Genomic DNA, 16,791 nt, shown 5'->3' with positions numbered 1-16,791 from the left:
TTAAAAGTCAGGAAGATACAGTATTTTAAAAAGTTTAAATATCATGCTAAGCTCTTTATCTTTAAAATCAGTGTAATTGTATTGGAATGGACTCTGCATGTAAGAAAACAGAAAATGATATACGTATATATTTTTTTAACCAAGCTTTCTGTCCCAAAAAAAAAAGCCCTGATTTTTTTTTTTTTACCAAAAGCTTTATTTAAAAAATGCATGAAATTCTTCTATTAATATATATATATATGTGTGTGTGTGTGTGTATGTGTGTCAATGTTTTGTGCAAAATTTGGTGATTTTTGTCATAAAATGCACAATCATATCTTCCTTGCTGATGTACATTTTGAATTTGAAGTCTAACAGAATTTTCTGACTAAAGACTGTTGGAACCAGTTATGTCAATTTCCACCTTAATTAGCATGTTTACATATATAATGTTTTTGCCATCATAATAACTATATAAACTCTACCACAACACATGTATCTGTAATAGCTGTTAGATCATTCTTCTGTTGACAAGAAAAGACAAAAATTGGTTTCTCTTCATTTCTACTCAAATAAATGCACCAAATGACTCCAAAATGTATTCAGCTGATGTGCTTCCTCCAAGGTATCTATGATACTGGTATCAAGTGCCTGTCATGTAGTTGTTGAGTTACTGTGTTCAGAACAATGTGTCCAAACATGGGTCGTGCGTCCTCCAGTATGCAGTTTAAAGGGGACAACTTCAGAAAATATACACACTGATGTCTTTGGTCCAGTTTTCCACTTTCCTCAAACTGTGTGTGTGTGCGCGGACGCACGTGAGTGTGTGGTTCTCCGTGCTCGGCTGTGAGCAGCAGGCCGACCTAATGCTGTTATATAACAGAAAATGAGCCACTGCTCTGGGACCTGATTGGTTGCATAAGCCAGTTAAAGGATCACACTCTCACTGGAGGATCACTGCTGCTTCAGTTTGGTCAGAAAGGCCCTGTCTTCATCATCTTCATCATCATCATCATCATCATCTAGGCCCACCACAGGAACCCACACTCTGCCTCCTTGGAGGTTTAAAGCATCTGGCAACCCAGGTGGAAAACAAGCTAAATGGAGATGCAGCTGAAATCCCCAGTAGTCTTCATTAGACTGCTCAAGTTTGAGGACAAACTCATGCCCGGGCGCCCAACACCTTCATGGAGTTTAGCGGTATTATGGTTGCAGCCCGATAATACATTTCTGTCTTAAATAAAATTAATTAAAATATGTTTTACTATAAAAATCAATAATAAAATCTGGATTTATTTTAAATGTGAATATATATATATATATATATATATATATATATATATATATATATATATATATATATATATAAACTGTTGACTTTTGTTCTGTGCTCATTTTTTTAAAAAGATGACAAAGTACCAGAACGTCAAACTCAGGTTACCCATTTTGATCCAGAGTATTTTAGTGCACCATCAGGAAGTCCAGAGCACTCAGTTTATTTCTAATCATCATTTAAATAACAACAGAACTCATCTCAAAGTGTGACACATGAGTGAGGTCTGGACTTTAACCCAGCCCATGAGCAAACACATTCACAGCAGAGGTGAGGGTGAAACTCCATCTCTGTTTTTAGGAAGAAACCTCCAGCAGGCCAGATTCACTGAGGCGACCATCTTCTTTGGCTGTGGTGACAAATTAAAACAAAAAGCACAAACACAGGCTTGTCAGAAGACGCAGGCTTTGAAATGTTGCAATTGAACAGCCAAAAACAGTCCAGGGTTCAAAAATGACGACTGGTTGAAAAGACAAACAGGAGGTGAGGCTTATAGTCAGACTGTAGCCTGAAGTCCGTGACGGTACTGATACCACATCAGTCATTCATCCCTATAAAATTACACAGTTACACATCGGTGGCTTTTTGGTGTAAAAGATAGAAATTAAAACCAGTAGGTAACTGATGTGGATGACACGATTTTGTAGGCTTCATCAGACGGTGACATCCTACGTGCACTGGACAAGTTTCAGACTGAGTGTGTAGCAACTGGGATGATGTTCAGCGCCTCCAAATCTGACACCAGGGTCCTCTGTGGGAAAAGTGTGGATTGTCCTCTCTGGGACACGGAAGAGTTTTACTGCCCCAAGTGGAGGAGTTCAAGTATCTCAGGCTGTTGTTGGTAAGTGGGGGTAAGATGGAGAGGGAGATGGACAAATAGATTGGGGCTACATCTCAGGTCCTACAGACACTGATCCAGACTGTTGTCATGATGAAAGAGCTGTTTCCAGTCAGTTTACCTTCCTGTCTTCACCTGTGCTCATGCACTTTGGGTAATGACCGAAAGAACAGGTTTGCGGATCCATGTGACTTTGTTTGAGTATCTGGGAGGGACTCAGAGTAGAGCCGCTGCTTCTTCACATCAGAAGGAGCCAGTTGAGATGGTTCGGGCACCCGTTGAGGATGTCCCCTGGTTGTCTCCCGAGGAAAGTCCTCCAGGTACGTCCAAATGTGTGGAGACCCAGGACATGCCGAAAGGATTATATTTCCCAGATGACTTGGGAATGTCTTGCATCCCGCGTGAAGAGTTTGAGGAAGTGTGGGATGAGCTGCCTGGTTTGCTGCCACCACAACTCTGATAAGCAGCAGAAAATGAATGAATGAGTCAATTACTGTGTAGTACCCAGGTCATTTCTGAAATCCACCTAAGTGAGGAGCCCAAAGTGACTGTGGCTCCAATGACTGACCTTTGGCCTATGTGACCTTGTTGAGCAGTTCCAGACTGAATAGAATGGAATTTCTATTTTTAACCTCAATAACCTCAACCGCTGCCAAACCAAGCTCTTTAAGAGCAGTTCTGGGGTCAACTGTCACCCACGTCTCAGGGCCGATGGAAACGACCTTGGAGGACTCGAGGAACAAATACACACATTGATCAGGTTACATGTCTAATGATTTTTGGGTTTTCTCAAATCAGCATTACATCAAGAAACATCAGAGGTTTCACTCAGTGAAACAGCGGCACCTTAAAGCTGTGGCGCCGTGTGACCTTTGGCATTTTACCAGCTTGGTCTAAAACTGAACCACTGTTTTCATATCAACTCCACACTGTTTGAGTTTATTACGTCGAATTTGACCTTTCAAGGTCACCTGAGGTCAAAAGGGCAGTTTGATACTAATTGTAGGTGTATCTGTATTCTTGTCCATGGCTGATTCTCAACAACCACTCCACAAGGTTTGGTACAGAGCACATCAAAACCTTGACCCAATTCTTGTGGAAGTTATCACCAAGCTTCTGGCACAGTTGTGGTGGGACATATGACCACTCTTCTGAGCAGAACTGCTAGAGTTCAAATAAATGTGTTTATTTCCTGCCACAGACCCAACTTTCACAGGTCAGATACTTTGAAGAGGGCTGAGGTCACAACTTTGGGAAGATCCCTCCAAAAGCTTAATGTTGGTCTTCTTTAACCACAGCCAGCTTTGATGTGTGTTTGGGAACATGGCCATTTTGGAACACTGAGTTCTGTCCAAGTTTCAGCAGTCTATCTGACTAATCCATGAGTCCAAAGCCAACTATAATCAAACTGGTACCATTTCAGGGGAATAAACAACACTTAAAGTCCAGGCTGAGGGAAACATGGCCAACACAAAAGTGTATGATCGTCATCCCAGAGTGGTAGCTGTAGCCAGTTAGGAGTCAATGAAGAGTTACACAGGGGTCAATTAAAAATGCTTGAATCATATTGAAACATATACTATATTATTTGTCTGATCATGTGAATTCCAAAAAGGTATAGTTTAGACTATCTATGACTGAATGAACAGGGAGTTAAACGGGGTAAAACAGCAAAAATTGTGACAAACCTTTGTACAGGGGTCAAAAGTTAAAGTTGCTCCAATTTTGTTAAGAAGTGATGCAAATTACTGGTTGAGTTAATGAGGTTTTATAAAGGAAGAGTTTTCACTGGCTGTTATGCATCATTATCGAAATCCAACTTCGACCTTTACTTTGGAGTCCAAACATTCCACAAGGTCAGACTACTGACATTATTAATCCTGTTAGCCCAAACAATAATTTGCATAACATTTTTTAAATCTGAAATGGAGCAACTTTAACTTTTAAGATGGTAGATGGTAAATAAACAGACACTTTGGAACTTTCAGCTCCACAGATGATTAAACCCTGTCTTTGGACTGACTCTGTGACTGCATGGAAAGGCCAAACTAGGATCCTGTCTGGGCCACGGAACATCACCAAGATAAATATGAGCTTGGCCAGTGACTGGGGTGGAGTCTCTCCTGCTTACCTAGCTTTGTTTCCCAGTAGCTATGTCCCTTGTCCACTGAGTTGGAGGCACTGTGTGTGTCTACACCCTTGAAATACATGTGGGCCCCTAGGAGCAGTGCAGGGCTGCTGAGGTTGGTGGACTTGGTGAATACTCTGGGTCCCACTGCACTGCAAAGTGAATTTGAAGATTATAAACAAGAGCAATCCGAAATTTCTAACAAACTGCCAACAAGGGTTGATGAGGGCTCAAAATAAAAGATATGTGATTCACATCATGACCTGGACTTCACCTTGATCCCGATTCCACAACGTGATGCAGTAACTGCATGCTGATCCAGAATGGTCCAACTGATCAAGATGTTACAATCTAATATTTAATTCACAAAATGGTAAACCATGAGTTTTGCATGGACTAATATCTATCTGTGGTGCAAATTTGATGAGAATCCGTGAAGCAGCTTTGACATAATCCTTAAAAACATATAAAGTGAAATCCTGAGCCAGAATCTGGATCCGGGTCACCTCCAAAATTGAATGGATTTTTCAATGGACTAATATCTATCTGTGGTAAAAATTTAATCAAAATCCGTGTGGTAGTTTTGATGTAATCCTGCTAACAGACAGACAAATAAATAAGTTAAATGCAGATGATTTTACTACGTCCTTGGCGGACATAATAATCTGTAGCTGGATGTGTAATTTTGACCCTTTGTTGACCCCTCCCTTCCTCCAATAAATTCAAACCTGTGCAGCAAACTCTTGGGGTTTGTTTCATTCCACCTCAGAAAAAGAACAATTAAATAATCAGACTACCAACATCAAGACCTGGGTTTGATTCCAGGTCACATGAACTTCTGTGTCCTTGAACAAGACACTTTATCTGCATTGTCCCATTCCACCCAGCTGTTTATGGGTATCGGATGCAGTTGGCTCCTGGACAGGCAGTTCATCCAGGGCCAGGTTACTTCCCCTTCGGAATCCGTGGATAAGGTCTGGTACCGATGGGCCTTGGGGTCTACATACAATGACCTTTTCCAATTTTGCCGTTGTATTAATGTTTGTCATGAGTGTGAACTCCTGACCTCAACTATACAGATTTCTAACCTTGCTGGGAGCCTTGGGACTCATACCTATAACCAGCTGTCTCAAACTGCTGTACAAATTACTTTTGGAGATCCCAGTGTCAAGATAGCCAAAATCAATTGAAGAACATCCTGTCTTAAATTATATTTTCTGCATATTTTCACTTCATTAACCTTCTACAAAACCGTATTTGGAATTGGTTTATTTAGAAATTTGACTGTAAAGTGCAAACAGTAATTGCTTCAGCCTGATGAGATTTCTACTGAACTTCTGCAGAGCAGACGTCATCATCCTCGGGTCGCTGTTTTATTTTGAAAACAAATCCCGTCCGTTTTCCGGTCGTGTCTTGCCTCGGGTCGTCAGACTTGACGCGCTGGTGAAGCCGTGGCCGCGCCGCAGAGAAGTGAAGTTGAGCATCCTGCAGGTAATGTACGCTCCTTTATGACGTCAACGACGCCTGCTTTTAAATACGATTTGACCTGCAGTTGCTTTGTTCTTCAACATTTCTCACAGCGTTTGTTTGAACATCCGCCACATTTGTCACGTCGCTGTTTGAGCAGAATGACACGAGAAAAGGTTTCTGACGCAGAACCGAGCCGACGCTGTTTTTGTTTGCGCAAGGTTTTTTTGGGCTGGAATGCCAGGCGGGTGTTCGTCTCCCTGAACCGGTTCTGGGTTTGTGCCCCCCCAAAAAAACCTGGCTTCATTCATTGTCTGTGTGAGGTAGGAGGAGGAGGCGAGCTGCGGCAAGTTAGCGCCGCTTAAACCAACCGAGACAGGAAGTGTTGATGTCAATCAAATTAAAACTTTTTGATTTCTCTCACGTGCGGAAAATATGGGCATGCGCTCAGTATAAAATCCGATTCTAATATAGTTGTGGAGAAGCGGGATGGCGAGTAGCTCAGGGCTGGCAGAATTGCTTTTGAGCAACGTGGAGCATTTTGAGCTTTTACTTTGAAAGCACCGTTTGCGAGGCGGTTGTGGTTGCTGCTAACTTGTCGACTGTGTGACTGGGGTCTGTTTTAGTTCGTGCAGCGCTGCAGGTGACTTCCGGAATAACGGCGCCGTTAACCGCAGTTAGACAGTTAAAAAAAAAATCATAAAGTAAAAACAAAAAATGTGGCCGATAACGGCTGTTATTTGGGTTGAGCTCGTCGTCACTGTGATTGGGGCGGTTTTGTTGCAAAACAACCTTCATTCAATCAATCAATCAATAAATAAATAAATAAATACACAAATAAATTACTAAAATAAATGAAAATCCAAAAGTGTCAAACACAAAAAGCATATTTTATATATTTTTCTGTTCTCCCCTCCCATCCAACTATTTATTTTTGAAATCAATATTCCACTAATTTATGAGAACATCTGGATTTCAGGAATAAAGAAACATGATTATTTTGTAAAAAAAAAAAATAAAAATAAAAATAACGTGCTTTGTGCAGTAAGATATCTGCTCTCTTGATTGCAAATCTGCACTGTGCATGAGAACAATGAGTTGTATTTGCACATCCGCAGGATCAAATCACACTGATAATATTACATCATCATCATCTCATCATCGCTGGGCTTCATGTGGATGAGCTTCCAGTGGATTTCCAGCTCGCCGTTGGTTTGGTGTTTGTTTCTGTGCGGTGCAGGACGCGCCTGCAAAGTGCAAGAAAATGAGCTCATGCACAAATCAATTGTTCAGCTTTTCATTACGGTGACTCCCGCCTGAGCAAAGGCCACGCCGGGACAGCAACATGTGGACTGCAAATACACACGCGTGGACATGTACGTAAGGAAGGGGGGGAACCCCCCCCCCACACACACACACAGAAAAAACAGATAAACAGGGTGACATTGTGTTGCATCAGTTTTACTGCTGTGACACTTTTTTTTTAAAGGAGTTCAAACTGTTCTACAAAACAGATGTAGAAAATAATATTTTTAAACACTGACCACACAGGCCAACAAACCCCTGAATTTGTCAGCCAGAGTACATTTGTGGTGGCCCAAATGTAAACCTATTTAAAAACAATTCAGAAAAAGACAATTTTATACAAGTTCTTACTTTTGCCAACTGTGATGGTTCACTCATCACTCACTTACTCATCTTCAACCGCTTATCCAGGATCAGGGTTGTGGGGGCAACAGCTCCAACAGGGGACCCCAGACTTCCCTTTCTCAGGACACATTGACCGCCTCCGACTGGGGGATCTGGAGGCGTTCCCAGGCCAGTGTGGAGATATAATCTCTCCACCTAGTCCTGGGTCTCCTCCCGGATGGACGTGCCTGTGTGGATGGGGCCTCGGTATCTGTGTTTGCAGTCATCCTGGATCAAGACTAATGTCCAGTCTTTCAAGGACTGCCTGGACTCAACTGTGTACCTGTATATGCTGAAAGTGTTGGAGACATCCTCTGATCTCAGGAGTGACCTTGATGAATCCACAGTTTGGTAAGACCTCATGGAGTCATGAAGTCACTGAGCAGGAGGTGTTTGCTGATGCTGATACCTTTGCATCCGAACAAAGGTCCAAGTCTTTGGGCTCCTAAGGCGATGACTGGGTGTCTTTGGTACATGGTCTCTTCAGAGCATCCTTAAGTACTGTTGGAATGACTTTGTACTAAAATAAACACCATGACTTCAGGAGAGTCAGATGAGGACTATCACTTACATTAAGAAGGACCATCAGCTACAACATCTGGACCATGTGCCACATTTCTATGGGTGTGATCCAGCACAGAGGTGCCGCAGTGTTGAAGACCCCAGCAGCCGAAGAAGACCAAGTGCCTATAATGTCTCACTTGGCTGTGACAGACAGCTGGTTACTTTTGAGAGGCGGAGTCGACCAGTTGTCATCCAGGGCTCAGAATGGTTTGGTAGACTCAGCAAAGCGTGGCACCAGCACATGCTCCTAGACCCAACCTGATATTATGGGCTAGTACAAATCCAATGATCCATGTGTGTGTAGGTCTCAGGCCGTGTGTTTTAATAAGTATTACGTGTCGTTTCCATCCAAAAATATGAGTTATGTAACAGTGAAATAACTTACAACAAACATCTAATGAGTACGATCAGTTAAGTGGCCCTTTGGGGCCGCTGAGCAAGTATTTCTGGTAATAAGATTTACAATGAGCTGATTCCCTGCAGACATTTTTGTGCACAAGTGATGATGGCTGGACTTCCAGGCTTTATTGATCAGGATAATAAATTGTTTTTTCATCACTTTGGAGGGAGAACAGGTTCTGAGCATTCTGATGAAACACCCATAGATTAGTCGTGCATCATATGTACGGACGCTGAAGATGACTCAAACGATTTCTCTCTGATCCTTGAAGGATCACTGATCACAAAACACTCTGTGGCATTTAAGCATTAATGTAACCCTGAAATAACAATGTTTAAATCACGTTCCTATCTTGTCTCTAAGTTACCTGTACTGCGGTGGTATTTATAAAATACAATGATCATTCGAGTGCTTATCTGCCAACAAGGTTGGGTAGGATTACTTTGAAAGAATACATGTGGTTTAAATGTATGTATGTACATACATTTGGATTACTTGTAATCTGATTACTTTTGGATTGCATTTCACAGTAATCCTACCCAACCTTGTCTGCCAATGACCGACAGCTATTGGTAGGTGCTACAGGGTAGAGCCCGACCAATGTATCAATCAGCCAATGTATCGATCCACCAATGTATCGGCTAATATGAGCCTTTAATGAACATGTCTGTATTGGTGTTAATGTTGCCAGCATGAAACCTTTTATGGAATAAATAACACATAAAAACACTTTGTTGAAAATGGTGTTAATACCTCCTTACAATGCTGTCAAGCATGGTGGGACCCCCATCACCCCTTGGTCACATTAGCTACAGAGGCAAAGCAACCAGCTAGTGTTCATTTTCAATCAGAGTGGACGTTTAACAACCACAAGAGACACAAGCGGTCACTATGTTGGCAGCTAGGTAGAGCCAAAACAGACAATAAATCTTTTTTATGTAAATGCTGAGTGGTGCGACATGGCGACTGCCAATCCAAGCAAAGACGGGTGGCATGATGACAGCGTGATGTATGTTGGTTGTTTGCTCTCACAAAATAAAGATGGTGAGACACACTCTCAAACAGTTGTGTTTCTGTGTAAGTCTGTTTGACATGTTTCATATTTTGTAAAAGTTAGCAAGAAATAATTTATTGGGAACATAATTTTTTTCCCTAATGTCTGTATCGTATATCACCCCCCCCCCACGAAAAAAATCCATAAATACCAGATCAAAGAACGTGATGAGAAAGAAAGAAACAGTCTGCATCCTGCTCGGGTTCATGAAATTCACTTCCTTTTATGTTTGTCAAGTTTTTTTTAGAATTTTTCTTTATTGAGGAGCAAACTGAAGCCTGAGTTGACTAATCACCCCCAGAACACCCCCCTCCCACACACACACACAGAACCTAGACTGTTTATCAACATGAAAACAAACAAACAAACAATAATCATGCTGTATTAAAAAATTCTCATCCATTTGGGGGCAGTCTGGAGCTCTATAAACAGGGATTTAAATGACTTGGTAATAGCACCCCTGGGCATGAAGACACTATGGGCTACAACAATCTGACATTTGACCCCAGTGTCCTTGACCTTCACTCAAACTGTTGATCTCTGGCTGAACATGTCAGGACAGATCTGGACTCTGCGTGTGTACAGTTTGACCCACACGGGATTGAAAATCAAATTCCTTGACCTTGACTTTGCCAAAAGGAATTATTTAAGAACTTTGGGGTCAACTTTAATTCACATAACAAATTTGGCAGAAATCAGCAAAGGACCTGGGAGGAGTCAGCCAATAAACAGGCAGGAAGACATGACCTTAGCCCCAATGATTGACCTTTGGGAAATTTGACGTTGCTGAGCAATTCCAGAACTCACCACCATGTGTGTGCCAACTCTGGTCCAGATTGAAGTTTTATACTTCAATTTGGACCTTTGATGCCAACAAGTGACTTCAGTGGTTGATCGTTGACAAAATTGACCTCACCTGGGCAATTCCAGAACCCACCTTTGACATTGACAAAGGAAGTCCATAAGTGTACCAAGTTTGTGTGCAAATCAGACTAAAAAACTTACATTTTTGGCCTTTGACACTAATGAACCTGACCCCCCCAAGTGACTGACCTTTGGTAAATTTGATCTCACTGGGTAATTCCACAACCCTCCTACATATGTGTGCCAAATTTGGTGGATATTGGAGTGAAAAATACAAATCTTCACCTTTGACCCCTTTGGCATTGATCTTTCTTCAACACGCCAAGATGGGCAGAAATTGGGAATAAGACTTGGTGGGGGGGGCATGGCTGAAATTGTACTATGAAGTCTCATTTAAAAGTGAGAAAACCTTCAAAAAATTTGTCAAAATGAGAGAACAACATAAAGTTGATCCAAACACAGTAGATGTGGTGAAATCTGAAATCTCCACTGATTATCAAATTGATGACATTTAATATTCTTTTTTTCTTTTTGGAGTTTAAAAAAAAGAAACTCTGTCCGTGGTGCTGATGTTTACAAAATTACCAAAGACAAAATAATGACCATGAAAGTGCTTTTTAATTTAGACTAAAATTTTTTTTTTTTTACACTCCGTAGTTGCTGTAATTAATTAATAATCTAAATGAATGTGTTATTTCGACAGCCATATATATATATGTATGTATATATATATATTTGGGGGGGGGGGGGGGTTAAGTGGTCCTTGGTGTGGAGGCGTTTCGATGTTGATCTAATGTCACCTTTGTGTCCCTCAGTCAGTCTTTTGTTTGTCACACTGCAGTGCTGCCGGACAGCCTGAGTTCACTGATGACTCGGTGTTCCCTGCAGGTGGCGCTCTCAGGATCATTAATGGGCACATGTCACTTATTGCTTTACATCTCAAGCACTTGTCAAAATATTTTGGCTGCCTGTAGCAACACGAGCGTCTCTCTGTTCGACTCTATAGATTCCTGGACAGATGGGTTCTGTGGCTCAGCGCCGCGTCCCCGTGACTGACTGGAGGTGAAACCAGAGAACATACGGCTGCTCTCTCTCTCTCTCTCTCTCTCTCTCTCTCTCTCTCTCTCTCTCTCTCTCTCTCTCTCTCTCTCTCGCTCGCTCTCTCTCTCTCGCTGCATGACATCACCTTCCTGCTCAAAGAAAAAAAGCTTGTTTCATGTGGTCCAGGCTCTGTTTTTGACCCTTGGCATTAACGGGGTCTTAATGCAGATGATGCTGACTTGTTGTGTCTGTGGGAATAATGCATGCTGGGACGTTCTCTTTTGTGCTCGTCAGCCTGTTTAAACCAGCACGCGGCCCGGCCAGATGCATCAGGCTCAACCATGTTAGTATCGATCTGAGGTATATGGCACGGTGCAGCGGTGCTGCCCGCTGCATACGCGCTGGCTTCAGTGGAGACTTTACATGCGGTTGTTATCAGCTCTTTGATGGTTTCCATTAGCCTTTCTCTTTGGTCCTTCTCATGCACTGACACTCATGTGTCATCCTGCAGTATTCTGTTGTGATGTTACGTGTGAGGAGGAGACGTTCTGCACATATAAAAGGCTTCTTCTGGATGGATTCTGTGCGGTGTGACGTTGTCATGGAGTTGCTGTGTAGAACGTGTCGCTGTTGTAATGTCAGTGTAAGTCAGGTCTGTGAGCATGTGCCACACGGGGCCATAACCATCTTTGTCTGGCTATTTAACGTTTGGCCGTCTGTCTTCTTTTTACGCTGACAATTGTTAAATAGATTATTTCCACTTTATGTCTTTGGACTGACTCTGAGGAACGTTCCAGTGGCTGCAGGTAAAGATCACAAGTTGGGATTTCTTTAGGAGCACATGCAGCCAAAAGGCCAGTCATGAGCTGGGCCCGTGTCTAGGTGCCATCTGTCAAGCTCACCTGAGTTTGTTTCTCAGTGCCCTGTGTGTCTGCACCAGTGTAAACATATCAGGGCCCCCAAGGGTGGTGCAGGGGTGCTGAGGTTGGTGGTGAGCTGAGATGGTACTCCTCTGGTACTCCTCTGGGTCCCACTGCACTGCAAGGTGCATTTAAAGAAACATTTAATGTCAACAGACACCGTGTGCTCTCACCAGACTGATACGGGTCAGGAGCCTGTATTCAGTTGACTTTATTTATACAACACCAAATCACAACACAGCTGCCTCAAGGGGCTTCACTAGGGTAAGATCTAACCTTCCCAACCCTCCTGAGTAAGCACATGGTGACCATGGTTACAAAAAACTCCCTCTAACATTTTTGAGGAAGAAACCTCAAGTAGACCAGACTCAGAGGGGTGACCCACTGCTTAGATCAAACAAACAGTTTCAAAGTTACAAAAATCTACATAGTGGTATAAGGTCCAAAGCTGAGCCCACTCACTCATGTTAAGTCCTGGTCCCACTGAATAATGAAGGATGACTAATGAGCCATGTAGCATTTTTTTTTTTTTTTTTTTTTGGTACTAGTCCAGTTATTCACCAATCATGGGAGAATAGAGGCTCTGAGAGAATCTTAGATGCAGAATATTCAGCTAATGAGGCTCATCTCTGAGCATGGCATTAATTTCAACAAGTTCAAAATTTAGCAACAACAGCATGGGGGAGATTGTGTACGAGGTGCTACGACGACTAATGAGGATTACAGAGGCATGTTGTGGGTGAGGGCGAGGCTGTTAAAAGCCCATTATCCGAGCACCTGGCAGCTACAAGGACAGGACAGGCTATTTTGGACATGCTCCGCCCTCTTGTGCACTACAATCCCATGTGCTTTGTGTGACGGATGCTGTATATAAAATAATTACTTTGTAGCGGATTAATCATTTTCTGTCAGAGCTTGGATATTGAAAACACCTCTAATCACTTTTAGAATCACAGAGGACATTTGGAGTTTTCTCCCTCTCTCTGTCTCGTGTGCTGAGGTGGAGAATGTATTTGAAACAGCTTAAAAGGTAATTATTTGTAATGTTTTAATACAGTAGCTTGGTAAAACAGTTGCATGTTCATTCCTAGCTGTAAAAGTATGTTGATGATAAATTTAACATTTTGTTAATGGATCAGATGAGCTCTGCTGTGTGTGTACACAAACGCAATGACTCGCACTCAAGATGAGCATTTACGCAAAACGCCAGCTCGCAAAAGAATGATTTTGCAGACGTTTTTTTTTTATTTTTATTTAATATTTATTTCATTCATTTAAAAGAAAAAACAGAATAGCAGAAATAACAAAACTTTACAAAACCTTGAATGAAAAGGAGCAGATTGGAAGAACAAGTCTTACATTTTCTGCCCCTTTTTTACAATACAATCTTACAATATCAAGCATCATTAATCAACATAATTTAACAGATTACATTTATATGACTTTGTCATATGCCACCGACTTATTTCATAATTTTAACCATTATTTATAAGATTACATCCCTAACAGATTACATTTTAAACTTCAAACATTCTAAACATTATTAACAGATTACATTTTTGGCTTTGTCACAGCCCACTGACTTATTTCATAGTTTCATACTTACGAAATACATCTAGTTTAATACGTTTTTTAAATAATTTAAAGCGACCCTGATTCTTTGATTTCTTTGTTAAGGTTGTTCCATAATTTTACACCATTCACTGCAATACTCCGTTCCTTTATCTTGGTTCTGAATCTTGTTTTTTTTTAAAGATTTCTATGCCTTTCAAATTATAACTACTTACTCTTTTTTCAAACATATTTTGAATGTTTATTGGTAAGGTATTGTTATTCGCTTGGTACATTGTTTGTAATAATTTCAAATCAACTAAATCATGAAATTTAAGTACCCTATACTTAATGAACAATGGACTAGATGGGTCTCTAAAACGACTGTTGCTAATCACTTTTAAAGCTCTTTTCTGCAAAATAAATAAAAGTTGCGTATAAGTTGTACATGTTGATCCCCAGATTTCTACACAATAAGTCAAATATGGAACAATCAATGAATTGTACAATGTTAATAATCCATAACTGTTTGAGTATTTAACTTTATGCAAAACAGCAATAGCTTTCGCTATTTTTCCTTTTATGTAATTTATGTGTGACTTCCATGTAAAATCTTCATCAATCATAACTCCTAAAAATTTCGTTTCTTTTACCCTTTGAATGTCCATTCCATCTATTTTTAATGACAACATTTTTTTTTTACTCTGTCATTAAACAATATGAAATTTGTTTTATTAAGATTAAGTGACAATCTGTTTATATCAAACCAATATTTAACTTTTTCCAACTCTGTATTTATCACTTGTGCTACTTCCTGTATATCTGATCCAGAGTAAAATAATGTATTGTCAGCAAATAAAATGCTACCAAGTACATTAGATACATTCACAAAATCATTGATATACAAAATAAACAGTTTGGGTCCAAGTACCAACCCTTGTGGTACTCCACACATAATGTTACACAATTCTGATTTAGTATTATTTATCTGAACAAGCTGTTTTCTGTTTTCTAAGTAGCTTTTTACCCACTGATGTGCAGTCCCTCTTATTCCATATTGGTGTAACTTGTGAAGCAATCTTGAATGATCGATAACATCAAAAGCTTTTTTCAGGTCAATAAAAACACTGTTACTTTCGTTAACAGATGAACACAAAGTTAAAAGTTGGATCACCGGTGAGCTGCAGAAGAAATAAAGTCAGTGAGAAGAAGCACATTTAAAGACTCTGGAACATAGGTGAACAGCAGCCTGACGCACAGCGCACACCCACTGTACTGGAGCATCTATTTTTGGACTGTGCTTAAAAAATGTGACAACATCTTAAATGCTGCTGTGAATTGAAACCCACACTTAAAAGGGACCAAGTGTGGGAGGGCTGGAGGTTTGGACTAAACCCATGCCTAAACCTACACCAACGTCGCGTTATCATGGCACTACATGGATCATATGTGGCTTGACGTGGATCACATGCGGCAACACAAACCACTTGAAGCTGGACGGGGCTCACTAGAGGCTGATACGTGGCACATGTGAGGTACAGAGGTACATAGAGGCACCTAAAACGTGATCACTTAAAATGTGGATCATTCTTCAAATCGCTGACACACCCATGTGTGGCTCATTATTGATGGCTTATTATTCAGTGGGAGCGCAGCTTCAGGCTCAAGAGTGTAACACAATTTACAGTCTTGATTACAGTATTATTCTGATACAGTTGATGCTTTCTGTCTTTTTTTCAGGAGATGATTTGAGGTATGAAGGAAACTTATCAAAGAAAAAAACAGCAATTTTATTCTGATGCAATATCAGGAGTCTGACGCCCTCAACCCTGTAAGTGTTACACTCCTGACAATTTTGGCCATTTATTTTGTAAAAACTTTTTTAAAGCCTTGAGATAGATACAGTTATTTACCATAATTCTGGACCTCCTTTTTGCACATAATTTGAAAGTAGTTCTCTCCTCATTATGTAAGTGAACACTAAAATATGAAGAGAAAAAAATTAGTCATTTAACAAAATAACCCTTATACTAAACAAAAAGTACCTTTTAAAAGGGGAATAACTGAAAGTGTGAAAAAATAAAAAATAAAATACCCCCCGGACCCAGAGGGTTAAATCCAGCCAAACACAGTCACGTAATTAAAAAAAAAAAAGAAAGAAAAAAAAAGGTAAAACTGAAATTAAATAAATAAAAAATAATGTCTTGATTCATGAAATTTTCCTTCCTGATCTGAACTGTGAAGGAACAGATTTGGAAATGGAAATAGTCAATATTAAACCTTTGCTCAAACAGGATAATTCTGAAATGGGTCATATTGTGCAAAACCAATAATACTGTCACATCAAAAATGTGAAAAATATTGTGACATTAATTTTAGGTCATATCACCCACCCTTAATTTGAAGGAATCATCTTGGGCTCTGAAGAACACTGATTGACATTTTATGAGCCTAATAACTCATCGATTAATCAATTGAAAATTGGAACAATTGGAAAAATTGAGCAGATACTTTAAAAAACAAAAAAGCTTTGCATATTACAGTTTTGTCTCAAGCACTGGGTTGTTTAATATTTTTAAATAGATTTTTTTTTTTTTACCAACGAGTTATATATTTTGCCCGTTTTAAAATTTCATTTTGACATTTTTTAACAGAAATTGAAATCAAGTTCTGTCTCCCCATTGATTTCAAGAAAACGTTCAAATGATTAATTGATAATGAAAATAATCATTTCTTGCAGTCTGTTTCTTAAATGTCATAATTTTCTGCTTTTTGTGGAAGATTTTGTTCATAGTGACAGGATTCACACTGAACAAGATATCCTGATCCCAAAGACCATATAACTGATATTATTGATTAGATTTATTTTAACTTTTTTTTTTGTAATTGATGAAAGTGTTTGTAACTGCAGCCATCTATGACTTGCAGCTTCAGTATGTGAATGAAAACTTAAATATCCTGTG

The 16,791-nt window shown here is 40.2% G+C and overlaps 1 protein-coding gene across 1 annotated transcript in view; it reads left to right on the top strand.

Moving 5' to 3' along the window:
* The first annotated feature begins 5,702 nt into the window (after positions 1 to 5,702).
* hivep3a (HIVEP zinc finger 3a) overlaps positions 5,703 to 16,791 on the top strand; it is a 108,762-nt gene continuing 97,673 nt past the window's right edge. The window contains exon 1 of the mRNA XM_034160425.1: positions 5,703 to 5,769. The gene's annotated coding sequence lies outside the window, so the exon portion shown is untranslated. The remainder of the gene's footprint in view (positions 5,770 to 16,791) is intronic.

Source organism: Thalassophryne amazonica, chromosome 20 (assembly GCF_902500255.1).
Source record: "Thalassophryne amazonica chromosome 20, fThaAma1.1, whole genome shotgun sequence".
Lineage (NCBI taxonomy): Eukaryota > Metazoa > Chordata > Actinopteri > Batrachoidiformes > Batrachoididae > Thalassophryne > Thalassophryne amazonica.
This window is presented reverse-complemented; position numbering and strand designations above follow the sequence as displayed.